The sequence below is a fragment of the Biomphalaria glabrata genome, chromosome 15 (assembly GCF_947242115.1).
Source record: "Biomphalaria glabrata chromosome 15, xgBioGlab47.1, whole genome shotgun sequence".
NCBI classification, from domain to species: Eukaryota; Metazoa; Mollusca; class Gastropoda; family Planorbidae; genus Biomphalaria; species Biomphalaria glabrata.
Window position 1 is genome coordinate 770,837 of NC_074725.1, and position 17,843 is coordinate 788,679.

Below are 17,843 nucleotides of genomic sequence, written 5' to 3' on the forward strand. Positions count from 1 at the left end.
TCATTAAATAAGAACAATCTGGTATAAACTTTGTCACATGTAAATTATGAGTGAGTCTGGTGTGAATGTACACTTTGGTTTCTTATAGTTATAATGTTTTTTGTTTGGTGTAATGCACAAATTGTAAGACAAATTTCCTTACGGATAATAAAGATTATTATTATTATTATATTATCTTGATTTATAATATCTGCTATCTAATCAGGTATACATTTTTTGTGGTTTTTGAATATGTAAATAAATCATTTCTGTTCTGCTCATAGAAACCTTTAGTTTTGTTCCTGCCAGTTTCACTTGACATCTTTCAAACCAAAATCACATTAAATAAATAAAAAAAAAAAAGTAGTTGAATGATATTTTTATTTTAAGAACTTTTGCACATAATTTAAACAAAATTTTACATACTTTAGTGGTTTGTACAACCATTTTAAGTGTTGTATCTACATAATGAGAAAATGATGAATGTAAGCTATTTAACAACTGATAACAAATTTCATCTAGATTTCATATTGTACAATAATATTTTGGTAATCAATGTTTAAATGCTTTTCATTTCAATATAAATTAAAATTAAGACTAATACTAATACTAGGACTAAGACTGCTTTATTGATCTTTACGGAAACTTCTTGTGATTACAAGGACTCTTTTCTCATATAAAGACAACACAACAGAAAAATACACATAAATACAACAGACAACATAGAGTTCATTCAGCGACTACACACAGGTATCTTGGTGCTTTTCATGTTCCCTGATCAATGAGTGGCGGTGATAGAGTCTGAAGGAGTGAGGTACTAATGAGTTTTTGTACCGTTCCGTTCTTGTTTTGATTGACAGCAGTCGCCCACTTCGCGACGACCTGACGTAGTTCTGATGGAGCGGGTGGCCGCTGTCTTCCATGATTTTTTCAATTTTTCTTAGGCACTTTCGTTCAAAAAGTTCCTTTAAATTAGTGTATACATGTAAAATTAAAATTTTGATTCTCAAAAACTTGCAAAATAAACCCAACACACACTTTGGCATCATCTCATGCTTTAAAAAAATGTAAATGTCAACAATAGACAAGTCCCAAAAAAAAGTGCCCTGTTTAAGAAATGGCTCTTTGGGATAATGAATAAAAATATATATATAAACACTATCTAGACAAATTATTTATCTGAACAAAGCATCTTTTGTATCTCTACTATAATTTACTAGACCTAGTTTAGGAAACAGTAATCATACATTTAACAATATAATACAGTATATATATAAAAACATTTTTAAAATGAAATTTTATTACAAAACATTTTAAACAATGGATAGCACATGCACAGATTTCTAAAATTCTTGTCCGATAGACATGAAGTAAAGAGCTTTCCAATCACAATTAGTTTAGGAAACAGTAATCATACATTTAACAATTTAATACAGTATATATATAAAAACATTTTTAAAATGAAATTTTATTATAAAACATTTTAAACAATGGATAACACATGCACAGATTTCTAAAATTCTTGTCCAATAGACATGAAGTAAAGAGCTTTCCAATCACAATTCCTCATTGCCAGTGAAAAATAATCTGAGGGTTAAAAAAAATAAAGAAAGAAATGTTTTTTTAATAATTTCTAATAGGTTCAACCTGGAATAACCATCTTCTGATCAGAAAACATACAGCGAATCTAGAGCACAAATAGGAATTACGAGAAATAATTTTATTTATTTAGTGCTGTTTTTTTTTAATTTTTTTATTATAGCTTTTATATAGCGCTACTTTCATGCTTATAGCATGCTCAGAGCGCTTTTGGTCCAATCTCATTTGTGGACGGGTGGGGGGGTATCTAGGAGTTTGTTTTCCGTGCTGCCTTTAGGCGCTCAGTAAACACAACTCTGCCCGAGTCGGGTGTCGAACCTCGAGCCCCCTTCTAGGTAGCGAAGCGAAGCCAAGCCAAGTTCAAGCGCACTTGGCCTCTCGACCACGCTTCCTGTTAAATATAATGTCTCAAAGTGACAGTTTGCCTTAAAGATTGCATGACCATGCTTGATACAGCACTCAAGCTTGGCCTATAAAACTTACTAATGCCTAGTGTACTAACAAGAAAAATAGGTCCTACAAATATTTTTGAAAATAATCTAAAATTAATGCTTGTGGAAACAGTTCTTCCTAATGAAGGAATGGTGCACTGCCTGGGATTCTCTTGCTTTGATTTCCACTCTGAAAATTAAAATCCTAGAAATATTCAGAATTATTATCAAAGATAATACAAAATTTGAAATGTCGAAATTCATAGTAAAAAAAACAAAACAAAAAAAAAATTTAAAAAAATGTGAAGTAAAATATTTTAAATTTGATTTTGACATACATCTTATATAATATAATATAATACAAAATTTGCAATGTCGTAATTCATATTAAAAAAAAAAAAAAAAAAAAAACCTGCTAAAATGTGAAATTAAATATTTTAAATTTGATTTTGACATACATCTTACATAATATCTTGTCATTTCCTGTTTTTATTCTTGCAAAACATGGACTGCCCTGTAAAATTGAGTAAGCTCATCAATTAATCACTCATGTATTTAGCCAGTCAGCCAAGACTGTTGCCCAGGATGTGGCATTCGAGGAGCCATACATGATCTAGGTACGGGTAGTTGAGACATATAGGTGAGGGACTATTCTTAAGTTGAAAGAATATGGCTGTCATTCACCTATCTCGCTACCCTACACCCCGGGTTAGTAGTTAGTAAAAAAACAAGGCCGTCCGCGTCGATCTATAGCGAAATTTCACCGCACAACGGATCAGAACGGTAGAAATGACATTCGGCGAGTCACATTTGCTTCTAAATTGACTTAGAGGTCACAACCAAACCTAACGGCCAGTCACACGTGCTTCAAATTTCTTTCAAAGCTCACACTCTAACCTAACGGCCAGTCACACGTGCTTCAAATTTCTTTCAAAGCTCACACTCTAACCTAACGGCAAGTCACACGTGCTTCAAATTTCTTTCAAAGCTCACACTCTAACCTAACATTCCATCCTTGCCTCTCCCTTTCGGACAAAGCAAACATTGCATTTACTATTTCTCATGGTCACTGTCAACGGCATTAGTAAGGTTAATAGCATGCACACAGAAAAACAAAAACAAAAAACAAAAAATGTAAAAAAAAAAAAACAAACAAAAAAAAATGTAAAAAAAAAACAAAAAAACATGCACAATAATAATTTTTTTCTACAGAACATTCTGAAACAAAGACCAAAAGAATATTATTTTTTTTATCTGGTACATGACATAATTCAAAAATATTTTCATAAGTCTAGAAATCTGAAAAAAAAAAGAGATTAAATATAAAAAAAGATGTCATAATTGTAATCACGAGCGGCGATATTTCCTTTGATGGACACGTTCATATGTTCCTTGAGTGTGACTTAATTATTGTTACAAACGTTCAATTGGAATATAAATAAAGACGTCTAACACAGTTATACATCCGTATGAATTTCTTTTTTAAGCACTCAAAGAATGATTTCACTGGGAATTGCAAATACATTTTGATCACCACATTAAGTGCAGAGGTCAAAGACCTGCTAATTAGCACACATTTGTACACAAATGTTTGTAGATATCCTCATTACAATTCAATAAAGTTGTTACAAAACCTCACTGGTTACATCACTTCACAGTGTCTCAATGGATAGGGTAGAGATGAGCGTGATACAAACGACAATCCCAACTGTTCCTGCACAATCATCATATATCTGATGGCTTATATTTTCATCCTTTTTTTTTTAACTCTTGTTTTGCAAACGTGCATCAGTTGAATAGTTGGAGCCCAATAAAAAGTTTCAGGCTTGCTTTTTTCACTGACTCCTGTTTTGAGCTTGTTGACCTACAGCTTCATTTTGATGAACTGACTGTAACAATATTTTTGATGACGTCGTGTTCAAGCTATTGAAGGTGGTCTACAAGCATCCGGTTTGAGGGCTGAATCAGCCTCACAAACTTCGCACTCAACTAATGTCGAGTGAGTTGAATCAGCGTCAAAGCTTGCACTCAACTAATTATGTCCCAACTATTATTCAACTGAGCCGAAATAACCGGTTATTTTACAAACTCATTCTTCTTTGTTGTTTTTTTGAATGCCTTTTAACATTCCAAGTTATGATGATGCTTTGTCCAAGGCATTGTAGCACGTGAAAAAAATGCAAAACAAGAAAAAGGATGTGCACTGTTGGGTTGTCTACAAATGCACAGACATAACCAACAATTTCGTCTTGGATCAACAATTCAATTGATGACAATATTACTACATCTAGTCCTCAGCTAAAAATCCTCAATTTTTCAAAAATGAATACAATATCCTTTCCTATAAGTACGAAGATGGTCATGGAGACCGATCTTCTTTGAAAAAAAATCCTCAACTACATCCTTTAAACATGAAGATGGCTAAAGAGCCCAGTCTTCACTTTTAAAATTCCTCCATTAATCATTCCTATGAACACGAAGATGGCTAAGGAGTCCAGACTTCGCTTTTAAAATTCCTCCATTAATCATTCCTATGAACACGAAGATGGCTAAGGAGTCCAGTCTTCGCTTATAAAATTCCTCCGTTAATCATTCCTATGAACACGAAGATGGCTAAGGAGTCCAGTCTTCGCTTTTAAAAGTCCTCCATTAATCATTCCTATAAACACGAAGATGGCTAAAGAGTCCAGTCTTCGCTTTTGAAAAGTCCTAAGCTAAACATAGTAATGTCATCAATTAAATGTGTTTTCTCCGCAACTATTTAGTTGGTCTGCAAGTGCAAATGTTGATTAGTGTGCGCTGCATCACGATCGGCGATATTTCCTTTGATGGACACGTTCATATGTTCCTTGAGTGTGACTTAATTATTGATTTTTACAAACGTTCAATCGGAATATAAATGAAGACGTCTAACACAGTTATACATCCGTATGAATTTCTTTTTAGGCACTCAAAGAATGATTTCACTGGGAATTGCAAACACATTTTGATCACCACATTAAGTGCAGAGGTCAAAGACCTGCTAATTATCACACATTTGTTGTTATATTTATTGTTACAAACGTTCAATTGGAATATAAATGAAGACGTCTAACACAGTTATACATCCGTATGAATTTCTTTTTTAAGCACTCAAAGAATGATTTCACTGGGAATTGCAAATACATTTTGATCACCACATTAAGTGCAGAGGTCAAAGACCTGCTAATTAGCACACATTTGTACACAAATGTTTGTAGATATCCTCATTACAATTCAATAAAGTTGTTACAAAACCTCACTGGTTACATCACTTCACAGTGTCTCAATGGATAGGGTAGAGATGAGCGTGATACAAACGACAATCCCAACTGTTCCTGCACAATCATCATATATCTGATGGCTTATATTTTCATCCTTTTTTTTTTAACTCTTGTTTTGCAAACGTGCATCAGTTGAATAGTTGGAGCCCAATAAAAAGTCTCAGGCTTGCTTTTTTCACTGACTCCTGTTTTGAGCTTGTTGACCTACAGCTTCATTTTGATGAACTGACTGTAACAATATTTTTGATGACGTCGTGTTCAAGCTATTGAAGGTGGTCTACAAGCATCCGGTTTGAGGGCTGAATCAGCCTCACAAACTTCGCACTCAACTAATGTCGAGTGAGTTGAATCAGCGTCAAAGCTTGCACTCAACTAATTATGTCCCAACTATTATTCAACTGAGCCGAAATAACCGGTTATTTTACAAACTCATTCTTCTTTGTTGTTTTTTTGAATGCCTTTTAACATTCCAAGTTATGATGATGCTTTGTCCAAGGCATTGTAGCACGTGAAAAAAATGCAAAACAAGAAAAAGGATGTGCACTGTTGGGTTGTCTACAAATGCACAGACATAACCAACAATTTCGTCTTGGATCAACAATTCAATTGATGACAATATTACTACATCTAGTCCTCAGCTAAAAATCCTCAATTTTTCAAAAATGAATACAATATCCTTTCCTATAAGTACGAAGATGGTCATGGAGACCGATCTTCTTTGAAAAAAAATCCTCAACTACATCCTTTAAACATGAAGATGGCTAAAGAGCCCAGTCTTCACTTTTAAAATTCCTCCATTAATCATTCCTATGAACACGAAGATGGCTAAGGAGTCCAGACTTCGCTTTTAAAATTCCTCCATTAATCATTCCTATGAACACGAAGATGGCTAAGGAGTCCAGTCTTCGCTTTTAAAATTCCTCCATTAATCATTCCTATGAACACGAAGATGGCTAAGGAGTCCAGTCTTCGCTTTTAAAAGTCCTCCATTAATCATTCCTATAAACACGAAGATGGCTAAAGAGTCCAGTCTTCGCTTTTGAAAAGTCCTAAGCTAAACATAGTAATGTCATCAATTAAATGTGTTTTCTCCGCAACTATTTAGTTGGTCTGCAAGTGCAAATGTTGATTAGTGTGCGCTGCATCACGATCGGCGATATTTCCTTTGATGGACACGTTCATATGTTCCTTGAGTGTGACTTAATTATTGATTTTTACAAACGTTCAATCGGAATATAAATGAAGACGTCTAACACAGTTATACATCCGTATGAATTTCTTTTTAGGCACTCAAAGAATGATTTCACTGGGAATTGCAAACACATTTTGATCACCACATTAAGTGCAGAGGTCAAAGACCTGCTAATTATCACACATTTGTTGTTATATTTATTGTTACAAACGTTCAATTGGAATATAAATGAAGACGTCTAACACAGTTATACATCCGTATGAATTTCTTTTTTAAGCACTCAAAGAATGATTTCACTGGGAATTGCAAATACATTTTGATCACCACATTAAGTGCAGAGGTCAAAGACCTGCTAATTAGCACACATTTGTACACAAATGTTTGTAGATATCCTCATTACAATTCAATAAAGTTGTTACAAAACCTCACTGGTTACATCACTTCACAGTGTCTCAATGGATAGGGTAGAGATGAGCGTGATACAAACGACAATCCCAACTGTTCCTGCACAATCATCATATATCTGATGGCTTATATTTTCATCCTTTTTTTTTTAACTCTTGTTTTGCAAACGTGCATCAGTTGAATAGTTGGAGCCCAATAAAAAGTCTCAGGCTTGCTTTTTTCACTGACTCCTGTTTTGAGCTTGTTGACCTACAGCTTCATTTTGATGAACTGACTGTAACAATATTTTTGATGACGTCGTGTTCAAGCTATTGAAGGTGGTCTACAAGCATCCGGTTTGAGGGCTGAATCAGCCTCACAAACTTCGCACTCAACTAATGTCGAGTGAGTTGAATCAGCGTCAAAGCTTGCACTCAACTAATTATGTCCCAACTATTATTCAACTGAGCCGAAATAACCGGTTATTTTACAAACTCATTCTTCTTTGTTGTTTTTTTGAATGCCTTTTAACATTCCAAGTTATGATGATGCTTTGTCCAAGGCATTGTAGCACGTGAAAAAAATGCAAAACAAGAAAAAGGATGTGCACTGTTGGGTTGTCTACAAATGCACAGACATAACCAACAATTTCGTCTTGGATCAACAATTCAATTGATGACAATATTACTACATCTAATCCTCAGCTAAAAATCCTCAATTTTTCAAAAATGAATACAATATCCTTTCCTATAAGTACGAAGATGGTCATGGAGACCGATCTTCTTTGAAAAAAAATCCTCAACTACATCCTTTAAACATGAAGATGGCTAAAGAGCCCAGTCTTCACTTTTAAAATTCCTCCATTAATCATTCCTATGAACACGAAGATGGCTAAGGAGTCCAGACTTCGCTTTTAAAATTCCTCCATTAATCATTCCTATGAACACGAAGATGGCTAAGGAGTCCAGTCTTCGCTTTTAAAAGTCCTCCATTAATCATTCCTATAAACACGAAGATGGCTAAAGAGTCCAGTCTTCGCTTTTGAAAAGTCCTAAGCTAAACATAGTAATGTCATCAATTAAATGTGTTTTCTCCGCAACTATTTAGTTGGTCTGCAAGTGCAAATGTTGATTAGTGTGCGCTGCATCACGATCGGCGATATTTCCTTTGATGGACACGTTCATATGTTCCTTGAGTGTGACTTAATTATTGATTTTTACAAACGTTCAATCGGAATATAAATGAAGACGTCTAACACAGTTATACATCCGTATGAATTTCTTTTTAGGCACTCAAAGAATGATTTCACTGGGAATTGCAAACACATTTTGATCACCACATTAAGTGCAGAGGTCAAAGACCTGCTAATTATCACACATTTGTTGTTATATTTATTGTTACAAACGTTCAATTGGAATATAAATGAAGACGTCTAACACAGTTATACATCCGTATGAATTTCTTTTTTAAGCACTCAAAGAATGATTTCACTGGGAATTGCAAATACATTTTGATCACCACATTAAGTGCAGAGGTCAAAGACCTGCTAATTAGCACACATTTGTACACAAATGTTTGTAGATATCCTCATTACAATTCAATAAAGTTGTTACAAAACCTCACTGGTTACATCACTTCACAGTGTCTCAATGGATAGGGTAGAGATGAGCGTGATACAAACGACAATCCCAACTGTTCCTGCACAATCATCATATATCTGATGGCTTATATTTTCATCCTTTTTTTTTTAACTCTTGTTTTGCAAACGTGCATCAGTTGAATAGTTGGAGCCCAATAAAAAGTTTCAGGCTTGCTTTTTTCACTGACTCCTGTTTTGAGCTTGTTGACCTACAGCTTCATTTTGATGAACTGACTGTAACAATATTTTTGATGACGTCGTGTTCAAGCTATTGAAGGTGGTCTACAAGCATCCGGTTTGAGGGCTGAATCAGCCTCACAAACTTCGCACTCAACTAATGTCGAGTGAGTTGAATCAGCGTCAAAGCTTGCACTCAACTAATTATGTCCCAACTATTATTCAACTGAGCCGAAATAACCGGTTATTTTACAAACTCATTCTTCTTTGTTGTTTTTTTGAATGCCTTTTAACATTCCAAGTTATGATGATGCTTTGTCCAAGGCATTGTAGCACGTGAAAAAAATGCAAAACAAGAAAAAGGATGTGCACTGTTGGGTTGTCTACAAATGCACAGACATAACCAACAATTTCGTCTTGGATCAACAATTCAATTGATGACAATATTACTACATCTAGTCCTCAGCTAAAAATCCTCAATTTTTCAAAAATGAATACAATATCCTTTCCTATAAGTACGAAGATGGTCATGGAGACCGATCTTCTTTGAAAAAAAATCCTCAACTACATCCTTTAAACATGAAGATGGCTAAAGAGCCCAGTCTTCACTTTTAAAATTCCTCCATTAATCATTCCTATGAACACGAAGATGGCTAAGGAGTCCAGACTTCGCTTTTAAAATTCCTCCATTAATCATTCCTATGAACACGAAGATGGCTAAGGAGTCCAGTCTTCGCTTATAAAATTCCTCCGTTAATCATTCCTATGAACACGAAGATGGCTAAGGAGTCCAGTCTTCGCTTTTAAAAGTCCTCCATTAATCATTCCTATAAACACGAAGATGGCTAAAGAGTCCAGTCTTCGCTTTTGAAAAGTCCTAAGCTAAACATAGTAATGTCATCAATTAAATGTGTTTTCTCCGCAACTATTTAGTTGGTCTGCAAGTGCAAATGTTGATTAGTGTGCGCTGCATCACGATCGGCGATATTTCCTTTGATGGACACGTTCATATGTTCCTTGAGTGTGACTTAATTATTGATTTTTACAAACGTTCAATCGGAATATAAATGAAGACGTCTAACACAGTTATACATCCGTATGAATTTCTTTTTAGGCACTCAAAGAATGATTTCACTGGGAATTGCAAACACATTTTGATCACCACATTAAGTGCAGAGGTCAAAGACCTGCTAATTATCACACATTTGTTGTTATATTTATTGTTACAAACGTTCAATTGGAATATAAATGAAGACGTCTAACACAGTTATACATCCGTATGAATTTCTTTTTTAAGCACTCAAAGAATGATTTCACTGGGAATTGCAAATACATTTTGATCACCACATTAAGTGCAGAGGTCAAAGACCTGCTAATTAGCACACATTTGTACACAAATGTTTGTAGATATCCTCATTACAATTCAATAAAGTTGTTACAAAACCTCACTGGTTACATCACTTCACAGTGTCTCAATGGATAGGGTAGAGATGAGCGTGATACAAACGACAATCCCAACTGTTCCTGCACAATCATCATATATCTGATGGCTTATATTTTCATCCTTTTTTTTTTAACTCTTGTTTTGCAAACGTGCATCAGTTGAATAGTTGGAGCCCAATAAAAAGTCTCAGGCTTGCTTTTTTCACTGACTCCTGTTTTGAGCTTGTTGACCTACAGCTTCATTTTGATGAACTGACTGTAACAATATTTTTGATGACGTCGTGTTCAAGCTATTGAAGGTGGTCTACAAGCATCCGGTTTGAGGGCTGAATCAGCCTCACAAACTTCGCACTCAACTAATGTCGAGTGAGTTGAATCAGCGTCAAAGCTTGCACTCAACTAATTATGTCCCAACTATTATTCAACTGAGCCGAAATAACCGGTTATTTTACAAACTCATTCTTCTTTGTTGTTTTTTTGAATGCCTTTTAACATTCCAAGTTATGATGATGCTTTGTCCAAGGCATTGTAGCACGTGAAAAAAATGCAAAACAAGAAAAAGGATGTGCACTGTTGGGTTGTCTACAAATGCACAGACATAACCAACAATTTCGTCTTGGATCAACAATTCAATTGATGACAATATTACTACATCTAATCCTCAGCTAAAAATCCTCAATTTTTCAAAAATGAATACAATATCCTTTCCTATAAGTACGAAGATGGTCATGGAGACCGATCTTCTTTGAAAAAAAATCCTCAACTACATCCTTTAAACATGAAGATGGCTAAAGAGCCCAGTCTTCACTTTTAAAATTCCTCCATTAATCATTCCTATGAACACGAAGATGGCTAAGGAGTCCAGACTTCGCTTTTAAAATTCCTCCATTAATCATTCCTATGAACACGAAGATGGCTAAGGAGTCCAGTCTTCGCTTTTAAAAGTCCTCCATTAATCATTCCTATAAACACGAAGATGGCTAAAGAGTCCAGTCTTCGCTTTTGAAAAGTCCTAAGCTAAACATAGTAATGTCATCAATTAAATGTGTTTTCTCCGCAACTATTTAGTTGGTCTGCAAGTGCAAATGTTGATTAGTGTGCGCTGCATCACGATCGGCGATATTTCCTTTGATGGACACGTTCATATGTTCCTTGAGTGTGACTTAATTATTGATTTTTACAAACGTTCAATCGGAATATAAATGAAGACGTCTAACACAGTTATACATCCGTATGAATTTCTTTTTAGGCACTCAAAGAATGATTTCACTGGGAATTGCAAACACATTTTGATCACCACATTAAGTGCAGAGGTCAAAGACCTGCTAATTATCACACATTTGTTGTTATATTTATTGTTACAAACGTTCAATTGGAATATAAATGAAGACGTCTAACACAGTTATACATCCGTATGAATTTCTTTTTTAAGCACTCAAAGAATGATTTCACTGGGAATTGCAAATACATTTTGATCACCACATTAAGTGCAGAGGTCAAAGACCTGCTAATTAGCACACATTTGTACACAAATGTTTGTAGATATCCTCATTACAATTCAATAAAGTTGTTACAAAACCTCACTGGTTACATCACTTCACAGTGTCTCAATGGATAGGGTAGAGATGAGCGTGATACAAACGACAATCCCAACTGTTCCTGCACAATCATCATATATCTGATGGCTTATATTTTCATCCTTTTTTTTTAAACTCTTGTTTTGCAAACGTGCATCAGTTGAATAGTTGGAGCCCAATAAAAAGTTTCAGGCTTGCTTTTTTCACTGACTCCTGTTTTGAGCTTGTTGACCTACAGCTTCATTTTGATGAACTGACTGTAACAATATTTTTGATGACGTCGTGTTCAAGCTATTGAAGGTGGTCTACAAGCATCCGGTTTGAGGGCTGAATCAGCCTCACAAACTTCGCACTCAACTAATGTTGAGTGAGTTGAATCAGCGTCAAAGCTTGCACTCAACTAATTATGTCCTAACTATTATTCAACTGAGCCGAAATAACCGGTTATTTTACAAACTCATTCTTCTTTGTTGTTTTTTTGAATGCCTTTTAACATTCCAAGTTATGATGATGCTTTGTCCAAGGCATTGTAGCACGTGAAAAAAATGCAAAACAAGAAAAAGGATGTGCACTGTTGGGTTGTCTACAAATGCACAGACATAACCAACAATTTCGTCTTGGATCAACAATTCAATTGATGACAATATTACTACATCTAGTCCTCAGCTAAAAATCCTCAATTTTTCAAAAATGAATACAATATCCTTTCCTATAAGTACGAAGATGGTCATGGAGACCGATCTTCTTTGAAAAAAAATCCTCAACTACATCCTTTAAACATGAAGATGGCTAAAGAGCCCAGTCTTCACTTTTAAAATTCCTCCATTAATCATTCCTATGAACACGAAGATGGCTAAGGAGTCCAGACTTCGCTTTTAAAATTCCTCCATTAATCATTCCTATGAACACGAAGATGGCTAAGGAGTCCAGTCTTCGCTTATAAAATTCCTCCGTTAATCATTCCTATGAACACGAAGATGGCTAAGGAGTCCAGTCTTCGCTTTTAAAAGTCCTCCATTAATCATTCCTATAAACACGAAGATGGCTAAAGAGTCCAGTCTTCGCTTTTGAAAAGTCCTAAGCTAAACATAGTAATGTCATCAATTAAATGTGTTTTCTCCGCAACTATTTAGTTGGTCTGCAAGTGCAAATGTTGATTAGTGTGCGCTGCATCACGATCGGCGATATTTCCTTTGATGGACACGTTCATATGTTCCTTGAGTGTGACTTAATTATTGATTTTTACAAACGTTCAATCGGAATATAAATGAAGACGTCTAACACAGTTATACATCCGTATGAATTTCTTTTTAGGCACTCAAAGAATGATTTCACTGGGAATTGCAAACACATTTTGATCACCACATTAAGTGCAGAGGTCAAAGACCTGCTAATTATCACACATTTGTTGTTATATTTATTGTTACAAACGTTCAATTGGAATATAAATGAAGACGTCTAACACAGTTATACATCCGTATGAATTTCTTTTTTAAGCACTCAAAGAATGATTTCACTGGGAATTGCAAATACATTTTGATCACCACATTAAGTGCAGAGGTCAAAGACCTGCTAATTAGCACACATTTGTACACAAATGTTTGTAGATATCCTCATTACAATTCAATAAAGTTGTTACAAAACCTCACTGGTTACATCACTTCACAGTGTCTCAATGGATAGGGTAGAGATGAGCGTGATACAAACGACAATCCCAACTGTTCCTGCACAATCATCATATATCTGATGGCTTATATTTTCATCCTTTTTTTTTTAACTCTTGTTTTGCAAACGTGCATCAGTTGAATAGTTGGAGCCCAATAAAAAGTCTCAGGCTTGCTTTTTTCACTGACTCCTGTTTTGAGCTTGTTGACCTACAGCTTCATTTTGATGAGCTGACTGTAACAATATTTTTGATGACGTCGTGTTCAAGCTATTGAAGGTGGTCTACAAGCATCCGGTTTGAGGGCTGAATCAGCCTCACAAACTTCGCACTCAACTAATGTCGAGTGAGTTGAATCAGCGTCAAAGCTTGCACTCAACTAATTATGTCCCAACTATTATTCAACTGAGCCGAAATAACCGGTTATTTTACAAACTCATTCTTCTTTGTTGTTTTTTTGAATGCCTTTTAACATTCCAAGTTATGATGATGCTTTGTCCAAGGCATTGTAGCACGTGAAAAAAATGCAAAACAAGAAAAAGGATGTGCACTGTTGGGTTGTCTACAAATGCACAGACATAACCAACAATTTCGTCTTGGATCAACAATTCAATTGATGACAATATTACTACATCTAATCCTCAGCTAAAAATCCTCAATTTTTCAAAAATGAATACAATATCCTTTCCTATAAGTACGAAGATGGTCATGGAGACCGATCTTCTTTGAAAAAAAATCCTCAACTACATCCTTTAAACATGAAGATGGCTAAAGAGCCCAGTCTTCACTTTTAAAATTCCTCCATTAATCATTCCTATGAACACGAAGATGGCTAAGGAGTCCAGACTTCGCTTTTAAAATTCCTCCATTAATCATTCCTATGAACACGAAGATGGCTAAGGAGTCCAGTCTTCGCTTTTAAAAGTCCTCCATTAATCATTCCTATAAACACGAAGATGGCTAAAGAGTCCAGTCTTCGCTTTTGAAAAGTCCTAAGCTAAACATAGTAATGTCATCAATTAAATGTGTTTTCTCCGCAACTATTTAGTTGGTCTGCAAGTGCAAATGTTGATTAGTGTGCGCTGCATCACGATCGGCGATATTTCCTTTGATGGACACGTTCATATGTTCCTTGAGTGTGACTTAATTATTGATTTTTACAAACGTTCAATCGGAATATAAATGAAGACGTCTAACACAGTTATACATCCGTATGAATTTCTTTTTAGGCACTCAAAGAATGATTTCACTGGGAATTGCAAACACATTTTGATCACCACATTAAGTGCAGAGGTCAAAGACCTGCTAATTATCACACATTTGTTGTTATATTTATTGTTACAAACGTTCAATTGGAATATAAATGAAGACGTCTAACACAGTTATACATCCGTATGAATTTCTTTTTTAAGCACTCAAAGACAAAGAATGATTTCACTGGGAATTGCAAATACATTTTGATCACCACATTAAGTGCAGAGGTCAAAGACCTGCTAATTAGCACACATTTGTACACAAATGTTTGTAGATATCCTCATTACAATTCAATAAAGTTGTTACAAAACCTCACTGGTTACATCACTTCACAGTGTCTCAATGGATAGGGTAGAGATGAGCGTGATACAAACGACAATCCCAACTGTTCCTGCACAATCATCATATATCTGATGGCTTATATTTTCATCCTTTTTTTTTTAACTCTTGTTTTGCAAACGTGCATCAGTTGAATAGTTGGAGCCCAATAAAAAGTTTCAGGCTTGCTTTTTTCACTGACTCCTGTTTTGAGCTTGTTGACCTACAGCTTCATTTTGATGAACTGACTGTAACAATATTTTTGATGACGTCGTGTTCAAGCTATTGAAGTGGTCTACAAGCATCCGGTTTGAGGGCTGAATCAGCCTCACAAACTTCGCACTCAACTAATGTCGAGTGAGTTGAATCAGCGTCAAAGCTTGCACTCAACTAATTATGTCCCAACTATTATTCAACTGAGCCGAAATAACCGGTTATTTTACAAACTCATTCTTCTTTGTTGTTTTTTTGAATGCCTTTTAACATTCCAAGTTATGATGATGCTTTGTCCAAGGCATTGTAGCACGTGAAAAAAATGCAAAACAAGAAAAAGGATGTGCACTGTTGGGTTGTCTACAAATGCACAGACATAACCAACAATTTCGTCTTGGATCAACAATTCAATTGATGACAATATTACTACATCTAGTCCTCAGCTAAAAATCCTCAATTTTTCAAAAATGAATACAATATCCTTTCCTATAAGTACGAAGATGGTCATGGAGACCGATCTTCTTTGAAAAAAAATCCTCAACTACATCCTTTAAACATGAAGATGGCTAAAGAGCCCAGTCTTCACTTTTAAAATTCCTCCATTAATCATTCCTATGAACACGAAGATGGCTAAGGAGTCCAGACTTCGCTTTTAAAATTCCTCCATTAATCATTCCTATGAACACGAAGATGGCTAAGGAGTCCAGTCTTCGCTTATAAAATTCCTCCGTTAATCATTCCTATGAACACGAAGATGGCTAAGGAGTCCAGTCTTCGCTTTTAAAAGTCCTCCATTAATCATTCCTATAAACACGAAGATGGCTAAAGAGTCCAGTCTTCGCTTTTGAAAAGTCCTAAGCTAAACATAGTAATGTCATCAATTAAATGTGTTTTCTCCGCAACTATTTAGTTGGTCTGCAAGTGCAAATGTTGATTAGTGTGCGCTGCATCACGATCGGCGATATTTCCTTTGATGGACACGTTCATATGTTCCTTGAGTGTGACTTAATTATTGATTTTTACAAACGTTCAATCGGAATATAAATGAAGACGTCTAACACAGTTATACATCCGTATGAATTTCTTTTTAGGCACTCAAAGAATGATTTCACTGGGAATTGCAAACACATTTTGATCACCACATTAAGTGCAGAGGTCAAAGACCTGCTAATTATCACACATTTGTTGTTATATTTATTGTTACAAACGTTCAATTGGAATATAAATGAAGACGTCTAACACAGTTATACATCCGTATGAATTTCTTTTTTAAGCACTCAAAGACAAAGAATGATTTCACTGGGAATTGCAAATACATTTTGATCACCACATTAAGTGCAGAGGTCAAAGACCTGCTAATTAGCACACATTTGTACACAAATGTTTGTAGATATCCTCATTACAATTCAATAAAGTTGTTACAAAACCTCACTGGTTACATCACTTCACAGTGTCTCAATGGATAGGGTAGAGATGAGCGTGATACAAACGACAATCCCAACTGTTCCTGCACAATCATCATATATCTGATGGCTTATATTTTCATCCTTTTTTTTTTAACTCTTGTTTTGCAAACGTGCATCAGTTGAATAGTTGGAGCCCAATAAAAAGTCTCAGGCTTGCTTTTTTCACTGACTCCTGTTTTGAGCTTGTTGACCTACAGCTTCATTTTGATGAACTGACTGTAACAATATTTTTGATGACGTCGTGTTCAAGCTATTGAAGGTGGTCTACAAGCATCCGGTTTGAGGGCTGAATCAGCCTCACAAACTTCGCACTCAACTAATGTCGAGTGAGTTGAATCAGCGTCAAAGCTTGCACTCAACTAATTATGTCCCAACTATTATTCAACTGAGCCGAAATAACCGGTTATTTTACAAACTCATTCTTCTTTGTTGTTTTTTTGAATGCCTTTTAACATTCCAAGTTATGATGATGCTTTGTCCAAGGCATTGTAGCACGTGAAAAAAATGCAAAACAAGAAAAAGGATGTGCACTGTTGGGTTGTCTACAAATGCACAGACATAACCAACAATTTCGTCTTGGATCAACAATTCAATTGATGACAATATTACTACATCTAGTCCACAGCTAAAAATCCTCAATTTTTCAAAAATGAATACAATATCCTTTCCTATAAGTACGAAGATGGTCATGGAGACCGATCTTCTTTGAAAAAAAATCCTCAACTACATCCTTTAAACATGAAGATGGCTAAAGAGCCCAGTCTTCACTTTTAAAATTCCTCCATTAATCATTCCTATGAACACGAAGATGGCTAAGGAGTCCAGACTTCGCTTTTAAAATTCCTCCATTAATCATTCCTATGAACACGAAGATGGCTAAGGAGTCCAGACTTCGCTTTTAAAATTCCTCCATTAATCATTCCTATGAACACGAAGATGGCTAAGGAGTCCAGTCTTCGCTTTTAAAAGTCCTCCATTAATCATTCCTATAAACACGAAGATGGCTAAAGAGTCCAGTCTTCGCTTTTGAAAAGTCCTAAGCTAAACATAGTAATGTCATCAATTAAATGTGTTTTCTCCGCAACTATTTAGTTGGTCTGCAAGTGCAAATGTTGATTAGTGTGCGCTGCATCACGATCGGCGATATTTCCTTTGATGGACACGTTCATATGTTCCTTGAGTGTGACTTAATTATTGATTTTTACA

General features: G+C 35.3%; 1 long non-coding RNA gene across 2 annotated transcripts in view; it reads right to left on the reverse strand.

The window, feature by feature from the left end:
- Positions 1–377: 377 nt before the first annotated feature.
- The window catches only part of LOC106079322 (uncharacterized), a 43,285-nt gene continuing 25,819 nt past the window's right edge, over positions 378–17,843 (reverse strand). Inside the window, exon 8 of one of the 2 annotated variants that reach the window (XR_008775107.1) lies at positions 378–1,566. This is a non-coding gene — a long non-coding RNA (uncharacterized LOC106079322). Of the gene's footprint in view, positions 2,200–17,843 lie in introns of both variants that reach the window. The other variant, XR_008775108.1, reaches the window with a different exon arrangement.